The 23405-nt window shown below is 50.2% G+C and overlaps 1 protein-coding gene across 5 annotated transcripts in view; it reads left to right on the top strand.

Moving 5' to 3' along the window:
- SPAG5 (sperm associated antigen 5) overlaps positions 1-23405 on the top strand; it is a 417322-nt gene that overhangs the window by 188862 nt on the left and 205055 nt on the right. The gene's annotated exons all lie outside the window — the stretch shown is intronic.

Genomic DNA, 23405 nt, shown 5'->3' with positions numbered 1-23405 from the left:
TCCTTGATACTGTGTGGGAGTTGGGGGAAGGGGGGCGATCACTGGCCTCGGGAGGTGCAGAGCCGCTTCCCCGAGGGGTTGTTTGTTCACCGGGGCTCTGCGCCTTAGTTGTCGCAACTGCAGCATGCTGCACCCCCCTAACAGATGCCTGAAGGTTATCAGTGGTGAGTACAAACCGGGGGTCCTGCTAGGGGGGTCCCCCGGTTCATGGTGCGGCTATCACATAGGGGGGTCCCCGGTTCATGGTGCGGCTATCACACAGGTGGGGGATTCGCTGTTGCCCCTGTGTAAACTCGCTAGCGGTGGGCTTAACTGAGCAATTATGTGAAGTTCCTGCAGCGGGGTACACTGGGGTTCCACAGGGATAACATTGGGGGTGTACAGTTGGATCTTGATCCAAGGCACCAACAGGCTAAAAGCTTTGACTGTTCCCAAAATGCACAGCGCCGCCTCCTCTATAGCACCGCTCTGAGCAGCCCTGAAAAGAGCTTTTAAAAAGACAGAAGACTTCAAGGGCCGCAGCACAGGCACTTAAAAGTGCTATATGTCATTCTGAAATATCGTGCTACGGCTCCCTCAACTCCCCCAGCGGCGATGTATACTCCTGCGCCATGGCTGCCGTGTACTTACAGCGGAGGGATCAGTTTTTTCTTCAGGCACAAACACTTGCCGTTGCTCTCCGGGATCGCGTGGCCGCATCATGGAGGAGGTAAGAGGATCCCCCAGGTGGGATCCGCTGAAAACCGCGTTCCGCCGCGGTCTCTAGGAGACGGCCCGCGCACGCTAGCGTGTACACTGTGGCCGTACAGGGGCCCCACTAGACCATCAGGGCAAGGGGCACAGGTCGGATTACCTCAGAATCCACAGTACCCGGTGGAGAAGTCCAGCAAGGGGATAAGGCTCTGACCTGTAGCCCGTCCCCCAGCCCCAGGTGCCATTTACTGCAAATGTCCCCGCCCTAGAGCTGCATCTCTCTGTCTCCCTCACTCCCTGTCAGCGTTTGTGCGCCATTACACACATACTGAGCTGATTCTGGGACTGCTGGGCAATGTCTCCTCTGTAAAGCCGCCTGCATCATCAGCGCTGTGCATTTACAGGACACTTAAGTATTATACATGTCATTTAGACAGTGTTAGTTAAGAGAGTGCAATACTACAGAGATATTTAGTATAAGTACCCTGTGCTATACATCCAGTCTTTACTGTGCATTGTTATAATTGCATAGCTTTACTTAGTAGTACAGTTTGTACTTTGTATTGCTAGTCCAGTGCAGTTTTATTGTTTGTAATTTCTCTAACGTCCTAGTGGATGCTGGGGACTCCGTAAGGACCATGGGAATAGACTGGCTCCGCAGGAGACAGGGCACTCTAAGAAAGAATTAGGACTACTGGTGTGCACTGGCTCCTCCCTCTATGTTCCTCCTCCAGACCTCAGTTAGAATCTGTGCCCGGACAGAGCTGGGTGCACTTTAGTGAGCTCTCCTGAGCTTGCTAATAAGAAAGTATTTTGTTAGGATTTTCTATTTTCAGAGAGATCTGCTGGCAACAGACTCTCTACTACGTGGGACTGAGGGGAGAGAAGCAGACCTACTAACTGCGGATAGGTCATGCTTCTTAGGCTACTGGACACCATTAGCTCCAGAGGGATTGAACACAGGAACTCACCCTTGGTCGTCCGATCCCGGAGCCGTGCCGCCGTCCCCCTCGCAGAGCCAGAAGAGAGAAGCAAGAAGACTTCAAAATCGGCGGCAGAAGACTCCTGTCTTCATATGAGGTAGCGCACAGCACTGCAGCTGTGCACCATTGCTCCCACATTAAACCCGCACACTCCGGTCACTGTAGGGTGCAGGGCGCAGGGGGGGGCGCCCTGGGCAGCAATTGAGTACCTCTTGGCAAAGTGGGCATATATACAGTTGGGCACTGTATATATGCATGAGCCCCCGCCATTATTTTACACAAAATCGCGGGACAGAAGTCCGCCGCTGAGGGGGCGGGGCTTCTTCCTCAGCACTCACCAGCGCCATTTTCTCTCCACAGCTCCGCTGAGAGGAAGCTCCCCAGGCTCTCCCCTGCAGAAGCACGATAGAAGAGGGTGTAAAAGAGAGGGGGGGGGGGGGCACATAAATTTGGCGTAAAAACAATGTATACAGCAGCTACTGGGTTAACACTACGTTACTGTGTGAATCCTGGGTCATATAGCGCTGGTGTGTGTGCTGGCATACTCTCTCTCTGTCTCTCCAAAGGGCCTTGTGGGGGAACTGTCTTCAAATAGAGCATCCCCTGTGTGTGTGGTGTGTCGGTACGTGTGTGTCGACATGTCTGAGGTAAAAGGCTACCCTAAGGAGGAGATGGAGCAAATATGTGTGTGAGAGGGTGTCTCCGTCGACAACGCCGATACCTGTTTGGATATGTGTAAGTGCTAAGGTGAATTTATTGCACAAAAGATTAGAGAACAGACAGGAAGTCTATCCATGTCTGTCCCTATGGCGCAGAGACCTTCAGAGTCTCACAATGCTCACTATCCAAAATAATAGACACTGATATCGACACAGAGTTTGACTGCAGTGCCGACTACGATAATGCAAAGTTACAGCCAAGTTGGCAGAAAAGTATTCAATATATGATTATTGTAATAAAGATGATTTGCATATCACTGATGTCTCATCTGTCCCTGACACAAGGGTACACATTTTAAGGGGAAGAAAGCTGAGGTAAATGTCCTTCCTCTCCTGAGGAAAAAGAGCGGGTATCTCCAGACATGAGACTGCAGCTTCCCACAAAGAATTCTCAGGCAGTATCCTTTCCCCACTAGGGCCAGGATATGATGGGAATCTTCCCCTAGGGTGTCACGTTTGCCCAAAAGGTAACCCTAGCTATTCTCAGGGATCCTGCAGATAGCGTGCACATTTTGGTACACTACTCAGACCGGCGATTGTGTCGGCATGGGTTTATAGCGCTGTGGCGGCGTGGACAGGTACCTTATCAGCAGAAATTGAGACCCTAGTATGTATATAGATATATATATATATATATATATATATATATATATATATATGTATGTGTGTGTGTGTGTGTGTGTGTGTGTGTATATATATATATATATATATATATATATATATATATATAATTAAAGATGCGGTCTTAAGAGATATATATCATAAAACATGCCCAAAGAGACGTGTATACTGGGTCCTAGAGGCAAAGCTATGTCGATTTCTTCTTGACGTATCCTGTAGAATATGCAATGGACAGATGATGCCAACTTAAGTGGCATATGGAAGGCTGAGGATTGTGTGGAGAAGGGTTCTCGGACCTGGTCTCCACAGCTATAGCTGGTAATTCTGATATTTTGCTTTATATTCCTGCACAGCCTAGGAAAGCACGTCATTATCAAATGCAGCCTTTCGAACAAAGAAACAAGAAAGTCCGAGGTGCGTCCTTTCTTGCCAGAGGCGGGGGCAGAGGAAACCAGCTGCACAACACAGCTAGTTCCCAGGAACAGAAGTCCTCCCCGGCCTCTACGAAAATCCACCGCATGTCGCTGGGGCTCCACAGGCGAAGCTAGGCCCGGTGGGGGCACGCATTTGTAAGTTCAGCCACAAGTGGGTTCACTCCCTGTTTGATCCCTGGGCAATAGATATTTTGTCTCAGGGATACAAGCTGGACTTTGAGAAGATGCCTCCTCACTGACGGCCCTGCCGGCTTCCCGCCCCCCGAGAGGGAAACAGGGTTAACTGCAATTCACAAATTGTATCTTCAACAGGTGGTGGTCAAGGTTCCCCTCCTTCAACAAGGAGGGGGTTATTATTCGACCATGTTGTAGTCCCGAAACCAGATTGTTCGGTCAGACCCATATTGAATTTAAAATCCCTGAACATATACTTGAAAAGTTCAAGTTCAAGATGGAATCGCTCAGAGGGGGACTTTATGGTGTCTCTGGACATAAAGGATGCTTACCTTCGTGTCCCCGTTTATCCACCTCATCAGGAGTACCTCAGATTTGTGTTACGGGACTGTCATTACCAATTCCAGACGTTGCCGTTTGGTTTGTCCACGGCACCGAGAATATTTACCAAGGTAATGGCAGAAATGATAGGCTTCTGCGAAAGCAAGGAGTTACAATTATCCCATACTTGGACGATCTCCTCATAAAGGCGAGGTCCAGAGAGCAGTTGCTGATCAGCGTAGCACACTCTCGGGAGGTGTTACAACAGCACGGCTGGATTCTGAATATTACAAAGTCGCAGCTGATTCCTACGACGAGACTGCCCTTCCTGGGCATGATTCTGGACACAGACCAGAAGAAGGTGTTTCTCCCGGAGGAGAAGGCCCAGGAGCTCGTGACTCTGGTCAGAGACCTCTTAAAACCAAAACAGGTGTCGGTGCATCAATGCACGCGAGTCCTGGGAAAGATGGTGGCGTCATACGAAGCCATTCCCTTCGGCAGGTTCCATGCGAGGACCTTTCAGTGGGATCTGTTGGACAAGTGGTCCGGATCGCATCTTCAGATGCCTCGGCTGATCACCCTATCCCCCAGGGCCAGGGTGTCTCTTCTGTGCTGGCTGCAGAGTGCTCACCTTCTCGAGGGCCGCAGTTTCGGCATACAGGACTGGGTCCTGGTGACCACGGATGCAAGCCTCCAAGGGTGGGGGGGCAGTCACTCAGGGAAGAAACTCCCAGGGGCTGTGGTCAAGTTAGGAGACTTGTCTGCACATCAATATCCTGGAACTAAGGGCCATATACAACGCCCTGAGTCATGCGGAGCCTCTGCTTCGCAACCAACCGGTGCTGATTCAGTCAGACAACATCACCGCAGTGGCTCATGTAAACCGCCAGGGTGGCGATGGCAGAAGCCACCAGAATTCTTCGCTGGGCGGCGAATCACGTGCAAGCACTGTCAGCAGTGTTCATTCCGGGAGTGGACAACTGGGAAGCAGACTTCCTCAGCAGGCACGACCTCCACCCGGGAGAGTGGGGACTTCATCAAGAAGTCTTCACACAGATTACAAATCGATGGGAACTGCCACAGGTGGACATGATGGCATCCCGCCTCAACAAAAAGCTACAAAGGTATAGCGCCAGGTCAAGAGACCCTCAGGCGATAGCTGTGGATGCACTAGTGACACCGTGGGTGTTCCAGTCGGTTTATGTGTTTCCTCCTCTTCCTCTCATACCCAAGCTGCTGAGAATCGTAAGAAAAAGAGGAGTGAGAACAATACTCATGGGCCCTCATTCCGAGTTGTTCGCTCGCAAGCTGCTTTTAGCAGCTTTGCACACGCTAAGCCGCCGCCTACTGGGAGTGAATCTTGGCTTATCAAAATTGCGAACTAAAGATTCGCAATATTGCGAAAAGACTTCTCTGTGCAGTTTCTGAGTAGCTCGATACTTACTCTGCCAGTGCGATCAGTTCAGTACTTGTCGTTCCTGGTTTGACGTCACAAACACACCCAGCGTTCGCCCAGACACTCCTCCGTTTTTCCAGCCACTCCCGCGTTTTTCCCAGAAACGGTAGCGTTTTTTCACACACTCCCATAAAACGGCCAGTTTCCGCCCAGAAACACCCACTTCCTGTCAATCACATTACGATCACCAGAACGAAGAAAAAACCTTGTAATGCCGTGAGTAAATTTCCTAACTGCATAGCAATTTACTTGGCGCAGTCGCAGTGCGAACATTGCGCATGCGCAATAAGTGGAAAATCGCTGCGATGCAAAGAAATTTACCGAGCGAACAACTCGGAATGACCTCCATTGTTCCGGATTGGCCAAGAAGGACTTGGTATCCGGAACTGCAAGAAATGCTCACAGAGGACCCATGGCCTCTGCCTCTCAGACAGGATCTGTTGCAACAGGGGCCCTGTCTGTTCCAAGACTTACCGCGGCTGCGTTTGACGGCAGGGCGGTTGAACGCCGGATCCTAGCGGAGAAAGGCATTCCGGATGAAGTTATTCCTACGCTGATAAAGGCTAGGAAGGACGTGACAGCAAAACATTATCACCGTATATGGTGAAAATATGTTGCTTGGTGTAAGGCCAGGAAGGCCCCTACAGAGAGGAATTCCAGCTAAGCCGCTTCCTTCACTTCCTACAGTCGGGCGTGACTATGGGCTTAAAATTAGGGTCCATAAAGGTCCAGATTTCGGCCCTATCCATTTTCTTTCAAAAGGAACTGGCTTCTCTTCCTGAGGTTCATGGCTTCTCTTCCTGAGGTTCAGACGTTTGTAAAGGGAGTGCTGCATATTCAGCCCCCTTTTGTGCCAACAGTGGCACCATGGGATCTTAAAGTGGTGTTGAGTTTCCTGAAATCTCACTGGTTTGAGCTACTTAAGACCGTGGAGTTAAAATATCTCACGTGGAAAGTGGTCATGCTATTGGCCTTAGCTTCGGCTAGGCGTGTGTCAGAATTGGCGGTTTTGTCATGTAAAAGCCCCTATCTGGTTTTCCATATGGACAGGGCAGAATTACGGACTCGTCCGCAATTTCTGCCGAAGGTGGTGTCATCTTTTCATTTGAACCAACCTATTGTGGTGCCTGCGGCTACTCATGACTTGGAGGATTCCAAGTTACTAGATGTAGTCAGGGCTTTGAAGATTTATGTAGCCAGAATGGCTGGAGTCAGGAAAACTGACTCGCTGTTTATCCTGTATGCATCCAACAAGCTGGGTGCTCCTGCTTCAAAGCAAACTATTGCTCGCTGGATCTGTAACACGATTCAGCAGGCTCATTCTGCGGCTGGATTGCCGCATCCAAAATCAGTAAAAGCCCATTCCACAAGGAAGGTGGGCTCTTCTTGGGCGGCTGCCCGAGGGGTCTCGGCATTACAGCTTTGCCGAGCTGCTACTTGGTCGGGTTCAAACACTTTTGCAAAATTCTACAAGTTTGATACCCTGGCTGAGGAGGACTTTGTGTTTGCTCATTCAGTGCTGCAGTCATCCGCACTCTCCCGCCCATTTGGGAGCTTTGGTATAATCCCCATGGTCCTTACGGAGTCCCCAGCATCCACTAGGACGTTAGAGAAAATAAGATTTTACTCACCGGTAAATCTATTTCTCGTAGTCCGTAGTGGATGCTGGGCGCCCGTCCCAAGTGCGGACTTCTTCTGCAATACTTGTATAAAGTTATTGCTTATATAAGGGTTATGTTATGTTTGCATCAGGTTGTCTGATGCTCTGTTGTTCATACTGTTAACTGGGTAAGTTTATCACGAGTTATACGGTGTGATTGGTGTGGCTGGTATGAGTCTTACCCTGGATTCCAAAATCCTTTCCCTGTACTGTCAGCTCTTCCGGGCACAGTTTCCTTAACTGAGGTCTGGAGGAGGGACATAGAGGGAGGAGCTAGTGCACACCAGTATCCTAATTCTTTCTTAGAGTGACCTGTCTCCTGCGGAGCCCGTCTATTCCCATGGTCCTTACGGAGTCCCCAGCATCCACTACGGACTACGAGAAATAGATTTACTGGTGAGTAAAATCTTATTTTCTGCATTGTATATGTGACTGAGTGTGTGCCAATAGCTGCTGTGTGGTCTCTATTTTGTGTATCTCACACATATTCTGTTCCCTGAAGGGGGCTAAGTGCATCAGGGTTCTCACATCATATAATATAGTTTTTCACAGGATATACCGTATATACTCGAGTATAAGCCGACTTTTTCAGCACTTTTTTTTGTGCTGAAAAAGCCACCTCGGCTTATACTCGAGTCAGTGGCAGTGCAGTGTGACAGGCAGAGCAGTGTGAAGGAGGGACACGGAGCGCACAGCGCGCGCCTCTCCTGTGTCCCTCCTGCATCTCCGGCGGCAGCGGCGGGTCTTTTAAAGGAAGTACCCGTTTGTGACTTCTGATCACGAACCGGCACTTCCTTTAATAGATCTGCCGCGGCCGCCGGAGATGCAGGAGGGACACAGGAGAGGCGCGCGCTGTGCGCTCCGTGTCCCTCCTTCAGAAGACGCGGGATCAACAGAGGCGTAAGTAACGGGCACTGGGGGAGCATATTTGGCACTTGGGGAGGGGGCATATGTGGCAGCATGAGGGGCATATGTGGCAACATGAGGGGCATATGTGGCAGCATGAGGGGCATATCTGGCAGAATGAGGGCATATCTGGCAGCATGAGGGCATATCTGGCAGCATGAGGGCATATCTGGCACATCTGGCACTGTGGGGCATATGTGGCAGCATGAGGGCATATTTGGCAGCATGAGGGCATATCTGGCACTGTGGGGCATATTTGGCAGCATGAGGGCATATTTGGCACTGTGGGGCATATTTGGCAGCATGAGGGCATATCTGGCACTGTGGGGCATATTTGGCAGCATGAGGGCATATCTGGCACATCAGGCACTGTGGGGAATATCTGGCAGTATGAGGGCATATCTGGCACTGTGGGGGCATATCTGGCACTGAGGGCTGTGTACGGCTAAAGCTGCATTTCCCACCCTAGGCTTATGCTCGAGTCAATAAGTTTTCCCAGGTTTTTGTGGTAGAATTAGGTGCCTCGGCTTATATTCGGGTCGACTTATACTCGAGTATATACGGTACTACTTTTGTATTTTTCTCTGTGTTTTACAGTCTCCACATACCTCTTAAATCCTCTGTTTGTGCTCTGCCTTGCAGTCACATTATACAGGGTTTTTTTTTGTCAAGCACTGTGTCTGCTTATATTGTACCATTACACCCTAAGGTTACGCTTAGAAATAATGTCTGCTACACAGGGTGGTAAATCCATGGCTGATCCTGCACCATGCAGTGCTGACACCACGTATTACTCGGAGGAAAACATAGCAGCTGAGGGATCAGGTAATGGGGGTTCTATACCCCATGGTCAGTCTGCAGCAACGGGGGCAAATCAAGACCCACTTTGGGCTGTTTTCTCTAATTTACTGACTACGCTAGTAACTAGACTTGCGCCCCCCATGGGACCTCCTCTGCCATTACAGCCACATATTGTCCCTGCAGTTAATCCACCATGGGCAGATACTGTCCTCTCAGTTACAGCCATTAAATCAGTCTCTGGTTAAACAGAATCCTGACTCTCACCCGTTTAAGTCCAAGGGGTCATCTAAACGGGCCATTACTTCCTCTCAATCCACACATGTTTCGGATACCTCATCCGATGAAGATGGCGCTTACACTGGCCCTTCAGACGGGTGGTCTTCTGTATGCCGGCGGTCGGGCTCCCGGCGCTCAGTATACCGGCGCCGGGAGCCCGACAGCCGGCATACCGACACTTATTTTCCCTCGTGGGGGTCCACGACCCCCATAGAGGGAGAATAAAATAGTGTGGCGCGCGTAGCGAGCCCGCAAGGGGCTCATTTGCGCTCGCCACACTGTCGGTAAGCCGGCGGTCGGCCTCCCGGCGCCGGTATGCTGGTCGCCGGGAGCCCGACCGCCGGCCAGCCGTAGTGAACCCCTTCAGACACTGATGCAGATGCTTCTGATGGGGAATCTCTGCCACAAGTGGATGTTCCTGACCTCTTGGAGGCTATCAAGCTGATACTTCAAATCAATGATGATGAAGGGATTCCATCTACCTCTGCGAAACCAGATACATTTTAAAAGAAATGTTCCCTGTCTAAGAAGATGCTAGCTCGTTATCCCCTCGCTGCAGAGTTAAGTGAAAATTGGGAAACACCTCCGCCGGTGGATTCACAAGTCGCGCGTCTGGTGGTGTCCTCTGCTCTACCTGTCACTACCGTCACTTCTCTGAAGGAACCGACGGGTAAGCGTGTGGAGGGTTGCTTGAAGTCTATTTATATTCTTGCTAGAGCTGTGCATAGGCCTACTATTGCGGCCTCTTGGGCTGCTAAAGCTATAGATGCCTGGGTTCAGGAAGTTGAAGCGGAACTACCCTCTAATTTCTCTGACGTCCTAAGTGGATGCTGGGACTCCGTAAGGACCATGGGGAATAGCGGCTCCGCAGGAGACTGGGCACAACTAAAAGAAAGCTTTAGACTACTGGTGTGCACTGGCTCCTCCCACTATGACCCTCCTCCAGACTTCAGTTAGAATCTTGTGCCCGGCTGAGCTGGCTGCACACTAGGGGCTCTCCTGAGCTCCTAGAAAGAAAGTATATTTTAGGTTTTTTATTTTACAGTGAGATCTGCTGGCAACAGACTCACTGCAGCGAGGGACTAAGGGGAGAAGAAGTGAACCTACCTAACTGGTGGTAGTTTGGGCTTCTTAGGCTACTGGACACCATTAGCTCCAGAGGGATCGAACACAGGACCCGACCTCGATCGTTCGGTCCCGGAGCCGCGCCGCTGCCCCCTTACAGAGCCAGAAGCAAGAAGTGTTCCTGAAAATCGGCGGCAGAAGACTTCTGTCTTCAACAAGGTAGCCTACAGCACTGCAGCTGTGCGCCATTGCTCCTCATGCACACCTCACACTCCGGTCACTGATGGGTGCAGGGCGCTGGGGGGGGGGGGGGGCGGGCGCCCTGAGGGCAATATAATACACCTTGGCTGGCAAATCTACACCATATATAGTCAGGAAGGCCTTATAGGTGTAAAAATACCCCTGCCAGAATTCCAGAAAAAGCGAGAGAAGTCCGCCGGAAAAGGGGCGGGGCCATCTCCCTCAGCACACTGGCGCCATTTTTCCCTCACAGCTCCGCTGGAAGGACGCTCCCTGGCTCTCCCCTGCAGTGTCAAGCTACATAAGGGTAAAAAAGAGAGGGGGGGCACTAAATTTAGGCGCAGTGTGTGTGTGTATGTATATGTATATATATATATATATATATATATATATATATATATAAGCAGCTATAAGGGAAAAACACTCATTTATAGTGGGATCCCTGTGTTATATAGCGCTCTGGTGTGTGCTGGCATACTCTCTCTCTGTCTCCCCAAAGGGCTTTGTGGGGTCCTGTCCTCTGTCAGAGCATTCCCTGTGTGTATGCGGTGTGTCGGTACGGCTGTGTCGACATGTTTGATGAGGAGGCTTATGTGGAGGCGGAGCAGATGCCGATAAATGTGATGTCACCCCCTGCGGGGTCGACACCTGAGTGAATGGTTCTGTGGAAGGAATTATGCGACAGTGTCGACTCCTTGCATAAAAGGTTTGACGACATACCAAATGTGGGACAGCCGGCTTCTCAGCCTGTGCCTGCCCAGGCGTCTCAAAAGCCATCAGGGGCTCTAAAACGCCCGCTACCTCAGATGGCAGACACAGATGTCGACACGGATACTGACTCCAGTGTCGACGACGATGAGACTAATGTATCTTCCAATAGGGCCACACGTTATATGATTGAGGCAATGAAAAATGTGTTGCATATTTCTGATGTTACCCCGGGTACCACAAAAAAAGGGTATTATGTTTGGAGAGAAAAAACTACCAGTTGTTTTTCCTCCATCTGAGGAATTAAATGAAGTGTGTGAAGAAGCGTGGGCTTCCCCCGATAAGAAACTGGTAATTTCTAAGAGGTTACTAATGGCGTACCCTTTCTCGCCAGAGGATAGGTCACGTTGGGAAACATCCCCTAGGGTGGATAAAGCGCTCACACGCTTGTCAAAAAAGGTGGCACTACCGTCTCCGGATACGGCCGCCCTGAAGGAATCTGCTGATAGAAAGCAGGAGGCTATCCTGAAGTCTATATATACACACACAGGTGTTATACTGAGACCAGCTATTGCTTCAGCATGGATGTGCAGTGCTGCAGCTGCGTGGTCAGATTCCCTGTCGGAAAATATTGATACCCTAGACAGGGACACTATATTGCTAACAGTAGAGCATATTAAAGACGCACTCTTATACATGAAGGATGCACAGAGGGATATTTGCCGGCTGGCATCTAAAATAAGTGCAATGTCCATTTCTGCCAGGAGAGAGTTATGGACTCTGCAGTGGACAGGAGATGCAGATTCTAAAAGGCACATGGAAGTTTTGCCTTATAAGGGTGAGGAGTTGTTCGGGGATGGTCTCTCGGACCTCGTTTCCACAGCAACAGCTGGGAAGTCTACATTTTTACCCCATGTTCCCTCACAGCCAAAGAAAGCACCGTATTATCAGGTACAGTCCTTTCGGCCCAATAAGGGCAAGCGGGTTAAGGGCGCGTCCTTTCTGCCCAGAGGTAGAGGGAAAAAGCTGCAGCATACAGCCAGTTCCCAGGAGCAAAAGTCCTCCCCCGCTTCCTCTAAGTCCACAGCATGACGCTGGGGCTCCACAGGCGGAGCCAGGTACGGTGGGGGCCCATCGCAAAAATTTCAGCGATCAGTGGGCTCGCTCACGGGTGGATCCCTGGATCTTTCAAGTAGTATCTCAGGGGTACAAGCTGGAATTCGAGACGTCTCCCCCCCGCCGTTTCCTCAAATCTGCCTTACCAACAACTCCCTCAGGCAGGGAGGCAGTGTTGCAGGCAATTCACAAGCTGTTTTCACAACAGGTGATAGTAAAGGTGCCCCTACTTCAACAAGGACGGGGTTACTATTCCACAATGTTTGTGGTACCGAAACTGGACGGTTCGGTGAGACCCATTTTACATTTGAAATCCTTGAACACGTATATAAAAAAAAGTTCAAGATGGAATCGCTCAGGGCGGTTATTGCAAGCCTGGACGAGGGGGATTACATGGTATCACTGGTCATCAAGGATGCTTACCTGCATGTCCCCATTTACCATCCTCACCAGGAGTACCTCAGATTTGTGGTACAGGATTGTCATTACCAATTCCAGACGTTGCCGTTCGGTCTATCCACGGCTCCGAGGGTCTTTACCAAGGTAATGGCCGAAATGATGATACTCCTTCGAAAGAAGGGAGTTTTAATTATCCCGTACTTGGACGATCTCCTGATAAAGGCGAGGTCCAGGGAGCGGTTGTTGGTCGGGGTAGCACTATCTCGGGAGGTGCTACAACAGCACGGCTGGATTCTAAATATTCCAAAGTCACAGCTGGTCCCAACGACACGTCTACTGTTCCTGGGGATGGTTCTGGACACAGAACAGAAAAAAGTGTTTCTCCCGGAGGAGAAGGCCAAGGAGCTGTCATCTCTAGTCAGAGGCCTCCTAAAACCAAAACAGGTGTCGGTGCATCACTGCACGCGGATCCTGGGAAAGATGGTAGCTTCCTACGAAGCGATTCCATTCGGCAGGTTCCATGCAAGAACTTTTCAGTGGGACCTGTTGGACAAGTGGTCCGGATCGCATCTTCAGATGCATCGACTGATAACCCTGTCTCCAAGGACCAGGGTGTCTCTACTGTGGTGGCTGCAGAGTGCTCATCTTCAAGAGGGCCGCAGATTCGGCATACAGGACTGGGTCCTGGTGACCACGGATGCCAGCCTTCGAGGCTGGGGGGCAGTCACACAGGGAAGAAACTTCCAAAGACTATGGTCAAGTCAGGAGACTTCCCTGCACATAAATATTCTGGAACTGAGGGCCATTTACAATGCCCTAAGTCAGGCAAAACCCCTGCTTCAAAACCAGCCGGTACTGATCCAGTCAGACAACATCACGGCGGTCGCCCATGTAAACCGATAGGGCGGCACGAGAAGCAGGACGGCGATGGCAGAAGCCACAAGGATTCTCCGATGGGCGGAAAATCGCGTGTTAGCACTGTCAGCAGTGTTCATTCCGGGAGTGGACAACTGGGAAGCAGACTTCCTCAGCAGGCACGACCTCCACCCGGGAGAGTGGGGACTTCATCCAGAAGTCTTCCAACTGATTGTAAACCGTTGGTGGACATGATGGCGTCCCGCCTAAACAAAAAGCTAGAAAAATATTGGGCCAGGTCAAGAGACCCGCAGGCGATAGCTGTGGACCCTCTAGTGACACCGTGGGTGTACCGGTCGGTTTATGTGTTCCCTCCTCTTCCTCTCATACCAAAGGTACTGAGGATAATAAGGAGAAGAGGAGTAAGAACTATACTCATTGTTCCGGATTGGCCAAGAAGAGCTTGGTACCCGGAACTTCAAGAAATGATCTCAGAGGACCCATGGCCTCTGCCGCTCAGACAGGACCTGCTGCAGCAGGGGCCCTGTCTGTTCCAAGACTTACCGCAGCTGCGTTTGACGGCATGGCGGTTGAACACCGGATCCTGAAGGAAAAGGGCATCCCGGAGGAAGTCATTCCTACGCTGATTAAAGCTAGGAAAGAAGTAACCGCGAACCATTATCACCGCATATGGCGAAAATATGTTGCGTGGTGTGAGGCCAGGAAGGCCCCAACGGAAGAATTTCAGCTGGGCCGTTTCCTGTACTTCCTACAGTCAGGGGTGACTATGGGCCTTAAATTGGGTTCCATTAAGGTCCAGATTTCGGCTCTATCGATTTTCTTCCAGAGAGAACTGGCTTCACTGCCTGAAGTTCAAACTTTTGTTAAGGGAGTGCTGCATATTCAGCCCCCTTTTGTGCCTCCAGTGGCACCTTGGGATCTCAACGTGGTGTTGGATTTCCTAAAGTCACATTGGTTTGAGCCACTTAAAACCGTGGAATTGAAATATCTCACGTGGAAAGTGGTCATGTTGTTGGCCTTGGCTTCGGCCAGGCGTGTATCAGAATTGGCGGCTTTGTCATGTAAAAGCCCTTATCTGATTTTCCATATGGATAGAGCAGAATTGAGGACTCGTCCCCAATTTCTCCCTAAGGTGGTATCAGCCTTTCATCTGAACCAACCTATCGTGGTGCCTGCGGCTACTAAAGACTTGGAGGCTTCCAAGTCGTTGGATGTAGTCAGGGCCCTGAAAATTTATGTTTCCAGGACAGCTGGAGTCAGAAAGACTGACTCGCTATTTATCCTGTATGCGCCCAACAAGTTGGGTGCACCTGCTTCAAAGCAGACTATTGCTCGCTGGATCTGTAGTACGATTCAGCTTGCACATTCTGCGGCTGGACTGCCGCATCCTAAATCAGTGAAAGCCCATTCCACGAGGAAGGTGGGCTCTTCTTGGGCGGCTGCCCGAGGGGTCTCGGCTCTTCAACTTTGCCGAGCAGCTACTTGGTCGGGGTCAAACACGTTTGCTAAATTCTATAAGTTTAACACGCTGGCTGAGGAGGACCTAGAGTTTGCCCATTCGGTGCTGCAGAGTCATCCGCACTCTCCCGCCCGTTTGGGAGCTTTGGTATAATCCCCATGGTCCTTACGGAGTCCCAGCATCCACTCAGGACGTCAGAGAAAATAAGAATTTACTCACCGGGAATTATATTTCTCGTAGTCCGTAGTGGATGCTGGGCGCCCATCCCAAGTGCGGATTGTCTGCAATACTTGTATATAGTTATTGTTTAACTAAAGGGTTATTGTTGAGCCATCTGTTGAGAGGCTCAGTTGTTATCATACTGTTAACTGGGTATTGTATCACGAGTTATATGGTGTGATTGGTGTGGCTGGTATGAGTCTTACCCGGGATTCAAAATCCTTCCTTATTGTGTCAGCTCTTCCGGGCACAGTATCCTAACTGAAGTCTGGAGGAGGGTCATAGTGGGAGGAGCCAGTGCACACCAGTAGTCTAAAGCTCTCTTTTAGTTGTGCCCAGTCTCCTGCGGAGCCGCTATTCCCCATGGTCCTTACGGAGTCCCAGCATCCACTACGGACTACGAGAAATAGAATTACCGGTGAGTAAATTCTTATTTTTCCTGATAATGCTAGACAGTGTCTTTCATATATTATTACAGCCTATCATTATATTCAGGAGGTGGCATCTGATGCTGGAATCCTGATGGCCAAAGCGTGTACTACGTCTATTCTGGCTCGACGGATCCTCTGGTTGCGGTCCTGGTCTGTTGATCTGGACTCTAAAAAGAACTTAGAGGTGATTCCTTTTAAGGGAAACATTCTTTTTGGGGAAGATCTCAACAAGATTGTTTCTGACTTGTCATCAGCTAAGACAGCATGTCTGCCTAGTACTTCTCCTTCGACTCCGAAGGCTAAGAGTACTTCCTTTTCGTTCCTTTCGACCTCCAGGTAAAGCAAAGGGTCAGGCGTACCCAAAACAGGCTCGCACTTCCAAGTCCGCCAAGCCCAAACTTAAATGTGCCTGGGCTGCTCGTCAGCCTGCTTCCAAAACAGACAAGCCTGCTGCATGACGGAGCGGGCCTCCTTCTGGGAGATCCCAAGATGGGAGGCCGACTTCTACGGTTTGCTCAGGCGTGGTTTCAGACCTCTTCGGAGACCTGGGTAAGGGAAGTTGTCACTCACGGATACACCATTTCTTTCAAGAAACGTCCCCCTCGCCAGTTTTGCTCAACAAACATCCCTTCGGATCAGGTAAAATCAAAAACTCTCCACTTGGTGGTACAATCTCTCCTGGATACAGGAGTGATAGTGCCAGTACCTCTGGCTCAAAGAGGCAGGCGGTACTATTCCACGCTGTTCCTAGTACCGAAACCGAATGGGTCCTCTCGGCCCATTCTCAACCTCAAGTCTTTGAACAAATTTGTGAAAGTTTGCAAATTCCATATGGAAACGCTTCGCTCTATTGTTCTGGCTTTGGAGCCCAAGGACTATATGGTATCCCTGGACACACAGGATGCTTACCTGCATATACCTATTGCAGTGTCACATCAGCAATACCTGCGGTTTGCTATTTGCAATCTACATTTTCAATTCCAGGCCTTACCTTTCGGTCTGACCACGACTCCAAGAATTTTCACCAAGGTCATGACTGCTCTACTCTGCCGGAGGAAGAGAGATGCAGATGCACACTCCTAGCACTTAGGGACCCATGTGATGAAGTCACCTGGCCGCGGTACATGGGCCCGCATATTTGCGCAAATGTGTGCTAAGAACTTCAATTATACTCCATTTTAATTGTGAGAGTTTATTTAAATTATTTTTACTATCAGTGTTCTTAGTGCTAGGAGTGTGCATCTGCATCTCTCTTCCTCCAGCATAGTATTAGAAGCCTCAGCATGATAGCACCTCTTGAAATCTCTAGTATTAGGGTGTGCAGTCCAGGCCCCCCTTTTTTCCTTTTTGCTCTACTCTGCCATCAGGGTATCAGGATCCTGCAGTATCTGGTTGACTTGTTGATCCTGGCGAACTCTCCAGAGGTTCTCCTTTGTCATCTGGAACTGATGGTCCAATTCTTGCAAGCCCACGGGTGGCTCATCAACTGGAAGAAATCTTCCCTGGTCCTTGCTCAGAGCATGGTGCACCTGGGAGCGCTATTGGACACCCACAACCAGCGGTTGTTTTTGTCCCTGGAGAAGGTCCTGAAACTTCAGAACAAGATAAGATGCTTCCTCTCTCGCCCACGTGTGTCTATACACTCGGCGATGCAAGTTCTAGGCCTCATGGTGTCGGCTTTCGACATGGTAATGTACACTAAATTTCATTCCCGCCCTCCAAGTGGGACGGCCTGCCTCATCAGATCTGGACTCACATGATCTCCTTGACTCCGGAGGTCCGCTTGTCACTGAGCTGGTGGCTACAGGACCAGCAACTGAGCAGGGGTCGTCCCTTCTGGATCTCCAACTGGGTCCTTCTGACGACGGATGCCAGTCTGCTGGGCTGGGGCTCGGTGTTGGAGCAACACTCTCTCTCTCTTCAGGGTCGGTGGACCAAGGAGGAATCTCTCCTCCCGATAAACATACTGGAGTTGCGGGCCGTGTTCATTGCATTGACGCTAGCCCTGCCTCTAGTACAGAACAGGCCTGTTCAAGTACAGTCGGACAACGCCACCATGGTGGCGTACATAGATCATCAAGGCGGTACTCAAAGCCGCATGGCAATAATGGAAGTATCAAAAATCCTTTGTTGGGCGGAACGCCTTCTGCCAGCCATATCGGCAGTGTTCATTCCGGGAATCATGTACTGGGAAGCGAACTTCCTCAGTCATCAGGACGTACACGCTGGAGAATGGAGCCTTTATCCAGAAGTCTTTCAATTTCTAGTGGACAAGTGGGGCCTACCAGATGTGGACCTGATGGCATCTCAACGCAAGGACAAGGGATCCTCAAGCAGCGTTCTTGGACGCGCTGGCAATTCCATGGAATTTTCTGCTGCCGTATGTGTTCCCTCCGGTGTCACTTCTGCCCAGAGTGATAAGGAAGTTCAAGCAAGAAGGAGTACTACTTCTAATCGCTCCAGCGTGGCCAAAACGGCATTGGTTCTCAGACTTGCAGGGTCTTTCGATAAGTGTCCTCTTCTAATTCCACAGCGCCCAGGTCACCTCTTTCAGGGCCCTTGTGTCTACCAGGATTTGGCCCGGCTGGCTTTGACTATTGAAGCTTCAGTTCTGTGGGCCAAAGGTTTTTTTGAGACGGTCATTCAAACCATGTTGAAGGCCCGTAAACCGGCTTCTGCTCTGGATTTATCATAGGGTCTGGAATTCTTATTTTGCTTGGTGTGCAACTAACAATTATGATGCATACCAGTTCAGTACGGACAAACTTTTGGCTTTCCTGCAACAGGGCCTGGACTTAGGCCCTCGTCTGGCCTCCCTCAATGTTCATATTTCTGACTTGTCGATATGGTCAGAAAAAGATTACAACTCTGCCTGATGTTCATACATTCACTCAGGGTGTGTTAAGGATTCAACCTCCCTATGTCCTGCCTGTGGCTCCTTGGGATTTGTTGTTTGTTCTGGATGCCTTAAAAGAGTCTCCGTTTGATCCTCTTGAGTCCTGTGGACCGTAAGTGGCTTACTCTTAAGGTCTTGTTTCTGCTGGCTATTGCCTCTGCTAGGTGAGTTTCAGACTTGGGTGCCTTGTCCTGTCGATCACCCTTTCTGATTTTTCATTGTGACCGGGCCGTTCTTAGAACTGGCCCTGGTTATCTGCCTATGGTGGTGTCATCTTTCCACCTTAACCAAGAGATTGTGGTTCCGGCCTTTACCTCACCAGGTTTATCCTCCAAAGAGCGGTCTTTGGATGTGGTACGGGCTCTCCGTATTTATGTGAAGAGAACAGTTTCTCTTAGGAGATCTGTTTCCCTCTTTGTCCTTTTTGGGTTTCGCAAACGTGGCTGGCCTGCTAATAAGCAGACCTTGGCCAGATGGATTAGAATGGTGATTGCACATGCTTATGTGCAGGCTGGCCTTCCAGCTCCTGCTACAATCAAAGCCCATTCTACTCTGTCTGTCTGTTGGACCTTCTTGGGCGGCCCGCAGCGGGGTGACCCTTAAACAATTGTGCAAGGCGGCTACGTGGTCCTCCGTGAGCACGTTCATAAGGTTCTGTGCCTTCGATACTTCCGCCTCCCAGGATGCTTCCTTTGGACGCCGGGTTCTTGTGCCCGCTACAGTGCATCCCCTTCCATGAGGAACTGCTTTAGGACATCCCCGATGTTATCCCTGTGGAACCCCAGTGTACCCTGTTGCAGAAAAGGAGATTTATGGTAAGAACTTACCTTTGTTAAATCCTCTTTCTGCGAGGTACACTGGGTTCCACAGGGCGCCCACTATGACGCACTTAGCTTCTTTGAGTTTGTATGGCATTAGCCTTTTATACCTTCTCCTGTCGTGAGAATGTGGTATATGTGGCTACTAACGATTGTCATCTTTTACCTGCTACTGCATTGGACTGGTTAACAAAACTGAGCTCCTGTGTACGGAGGCGGGGTTATAGGGGAGGCGGCGCTGTGCATCTTGGGAACATTCAAAGCTTTTAACCTGTTGGTGCCTCAGATCAAGATCCTACTCTACACCCCGATGTTATCCCTATGGAACCCAGTGTACCTCGCAGAAAGATTTAACAAAGGTAAGTTCTTACCATAAATCTCCTTTTTAAGCATGTGTGGAGACATTGCCAGTATAAAATCTTCAGTAGCTTCAGTGCCATTAAGGAGGGGCGGAGCTACATCAGAGCGGGCTCGGCGGCATTTTGGCGCCTTCCTCTGCAGATACAGCAGCAGCCTCACACAGCTCCTCCAGACACATGCTGGATCACTGGTACAGGGTGTAGCTTGGGGGAGAGCCGCTAAAATTGTGCACATCACACATTCCTAAAGGAAAATTTGTTTTTTTAAAACAGTGTTTCACTGAAATAAACTCTGACAGCCTCACTGTGGCTCTCTGGCATGGGTGTGCTAGTGCCTTCTCGTCATCTATGTCTCCTCTCACATACAGTGGGGCAGGCTTGCATTGTAACTGTCTGGGTTGTATGTGTATTGTTGTGTGTTACTTTTCACCATGGTAAAACACAAGTTATGCAGTGTCTGTAACACCAGATTCTCCCCACTCTCATCTGGTTCCATTTCATGTGAGCAGTCTAGTCAATCCTCACAGAAGGTTGGGGAGAATGTGGGGGAGGGTCATGAGCCTTCCTGGCTGGGCACAATCAAAACTATGATGTCTGATATGTCAGCTCAGCTCACTGCAAACGCGCACAAAACACCAGAACTAGCTGCCAGGGCTGATGTTCCCCATCCCTCCCCCCCCCCCCCCCCCCCTCTCTAATGCAGGTCCACAAATATGTGCTTTACCTGCACTTCTATCAGATTCTGATGATGATGGGGACGTGTGGAACCCTTAGGTGGGGATTCCACTCTTACACAGGGTATTGAACCCCTCATTTCTCTGACGTCCTAGTGGATGCTGGGTACTCCGTAAGGACCATGGGGAATAGACTGGCTCCGCAGGAGACTGGGCACTCTTTAAAGAAAGATTAGGTACTACATCTGGTGTGCACTGGCTTCTCCCTCTATGCCCCTCCTCCAGACCTCAGTTAGAATCTGTGCCCGGCCAGAGCTGGATGCACTTAGTGGGCTCTTCTGAGTTCACTAAAAAGAAAGTATTTGTTAGGTTTTTTATTTTCAGTGAGATCTGCTGGCAACAGACTCACTGCTACGTGGGACTTAGGGGAGAGAAGCAAACCTACCTGCTTGCAGCTAGCTTGTGCTTCTAAGGCTACTGGACACCATTAGCTCCAGAGGGATCGAACACAGGGCCCGACCTCGATCGTCCGTTCCCGGAGCCGCGCCGCCGTCCCCCTTGCAGAGACGGAAGATTCCGGAGAAAATCGGCGGCTGAAGACTCCTGTCTTCAATAAGGTAGCGCACAGCACTGCAGCTGTGCGCCATTGCTCCCACAGCACACCACACGCTCCGGTCACTGGTGGGTGCAGGGCGCTGGGGGGGGGGGGCGCCCTGGGCTGCAATTAGTATACCTTAAGTGGCAAAATGCACATAATACAGTTCTAAACTGTATATGTGCCTAATCCCCTCCATGATTATTATTAAAAAAGCGGGAGAAGCCCGCCGCTGAAGGGGCGGGGCTATCTTCCTCAGCACAGCCAGCGCTATTTTTTCTTCACAGCTCCGCTGGAAGGACGCTCCCCAGGCTCTCCCCTGCAGTATACACTACGGAAAGGGTAAAAAAGAGAGGGGGGGGCACATAAATTTAGGCGCAAATTGTGATATAAGCAGCTATTGGGGGAAAATTCACTTTGTGTATAGTGTAAATCCCTCTGTTATATAGCACTCTGGTGTGTGCTGGCATACTCTCTCTCTGTCTCCCCAAAGGACTTTGTGGGGTCCTGTCCCCAGTCAGAGCATTCCCTGTGTGTGTGCGGTGTGTCGGTACGGCTGTGTCGACATGTTTGAGGACGCGTAGGTGGAGGCGGAGCAGGTGCCGATAAGTGTGATGTCGCCCCTGCGGGGCCGACACCAGAGTGGATGGATATGTGGAAGGTATTAACCGACAGTGTCAACTCCTTGCATAAAAGTACTAAAATACAAATTTGCACCTGGCGCTGTCACACCCAAAGTGAAAAGCAGCTACACTCTGAGGGATGATCCTAACCCCTCCACAACAGAATACAGCAAGCAAAAAACGAGAAAGCGCTGTTCACTTTGGTAAAAATATGTTCTTTACTGATATATATCGTTTTCCTTGCATAAAAGGTTCGATGACGCAGCTTTGGGACAGCCGGCATCTCAGCCCGCGCCTGCCCAGGCATCTCAGAGGCCATCAGGGGCTCAAAAACGCCCGCTACCTCAGATGGCAGACACAGATGTCGACACGGAGTCTGACTCCAGTATTGACGAGGATGAGACAAATGTACAATCCACAAGGGCCATCCGATGCATGATTACAGCAATGAAAAATGTGTTGCACATTTCTGACATTAACCCGGTTACCACAAAAAAGGGTATTATGTTTGGGGAGAAAAAGCAGCCAGTGACTTTTCCCCCATCTGATGAGTTAAATTAATTGTGTGAAGAAGCGTGGGGTTCCCCAGATAAGAAACTAGTGATTTCTAAGCGGTTACTAATGGCGTACCCTTTCCCGCCAACGGATAGGTTACGCTGGGAGACATCCCCTAGGGTGGAAAAGGTGCTCACACGCTTATCAAAAAAGGTGGCACTGCCGTCTCAGGATACGGCCGCCTTAAAGGAGCCTGCAGATAGAAAGCAGGAGGCTATCCTGAAGTCTGTGTATACACACTCAGGTACTATACTGAGACCGGTTATTGCTTCAGCATGGATGTGTAGTGCTGCAGCAGCATGGTCTGATTCCCTGTCTGATAACATTGATTCCCTTGACAGGGACACTTTTTTGCTAACCATAGAGCATATTAAAGACGTAGTCTTATATATGAGGGATGCACAGAGGGACATTTGCCGGCTGGCATCTAGAATTAATGCAATGTCCATTTCTGCCCGGAGAGTATTATGGACTCGGCAGTGGACAGGTGATGCTGATTCTAAAAGGCACATGGAGGTTTTGCCTTATAAGGGTGAGGAATTCTTTGGGGACGGTCTCTCGGACCTCGTATCCACAGCAAGAGCTGGGAAGTCGACTTTTTTACCTCGGGTTCCCTCACAGCCTAAGAAAGCACCGTATTATCAAGTACAGTCCTTTCGGCCTCAGAAAGGCAAGCGGGTCAGAGGCGCGTCCTTTCTGCCCAGAGGCAGGGGTAGAGGGAAAAAGCTGCACCAGACAGCCAGTTCCCAGGAACAAAAATCCTCCCCTGCTTCCACTAAGTCCACCGCATGACGCTGGGGCTCCTCAGGTGGAGCCAGGTGCGGTGGGGGCCCGTCTCCAGAACTTCAGCGACCAGTGGGTTCGCTCACAGGTGGATCCCTGGGTTCTACAAGTGGTATCTCAGGGATACAAGCTGGAGTTCGAGACGTCTCCCCCTCGCCGTTACCTCAAATCAGCCTTGCCAGCTACTCCCAAGGACAGGGAGGTAGTACTGGCGGCAATTCACAAGCTGTACCTCCAGCAGGTGATAATCAAAGTTCCCCTCCTTCAACAGGGACGGGGTTACTATTCCACAATGTTTGTGGTACCGAAACCAGACGGTTCGGTGAGACCCATTCTAAATTTGAAATCCTTGAACACTTATATAAGGAAGTTCAAGTTCAAAATGGAATCGCTCAGGGCGGTTATTGCAAGCCTGGAAGAGGGGGATTATATGGTATCACTGGACATCAAGGATGCTTACCTACATGTCCCCATTTACCCACCTCACCAGGAGTACCTCCGATTTGTGGTACAGGACTGCCATTACCAATTCCAGACGTTGCCGT

The sequence above is a fragment of the Pseudophryne corroboree genome, chromosome 2 (assembly GCF_028390025.1).
Source record: "Pseudophryne corroboree isolate aPseCor3 chromosome 2, aPseCor3.hap2, whole genome shotgun sequence".
In the NCBI taxonomy this organism is placed as follows: domain Eukaryota; kingdom Metazoa; phylum Chordata; class Amphibia; order Anura; family Myobatrachidae; genus Pseudophryne; species Pseudophryne corroboree.
This window is presented reverse-complemented; position numbering and strand designations above follow the sequence as displayed.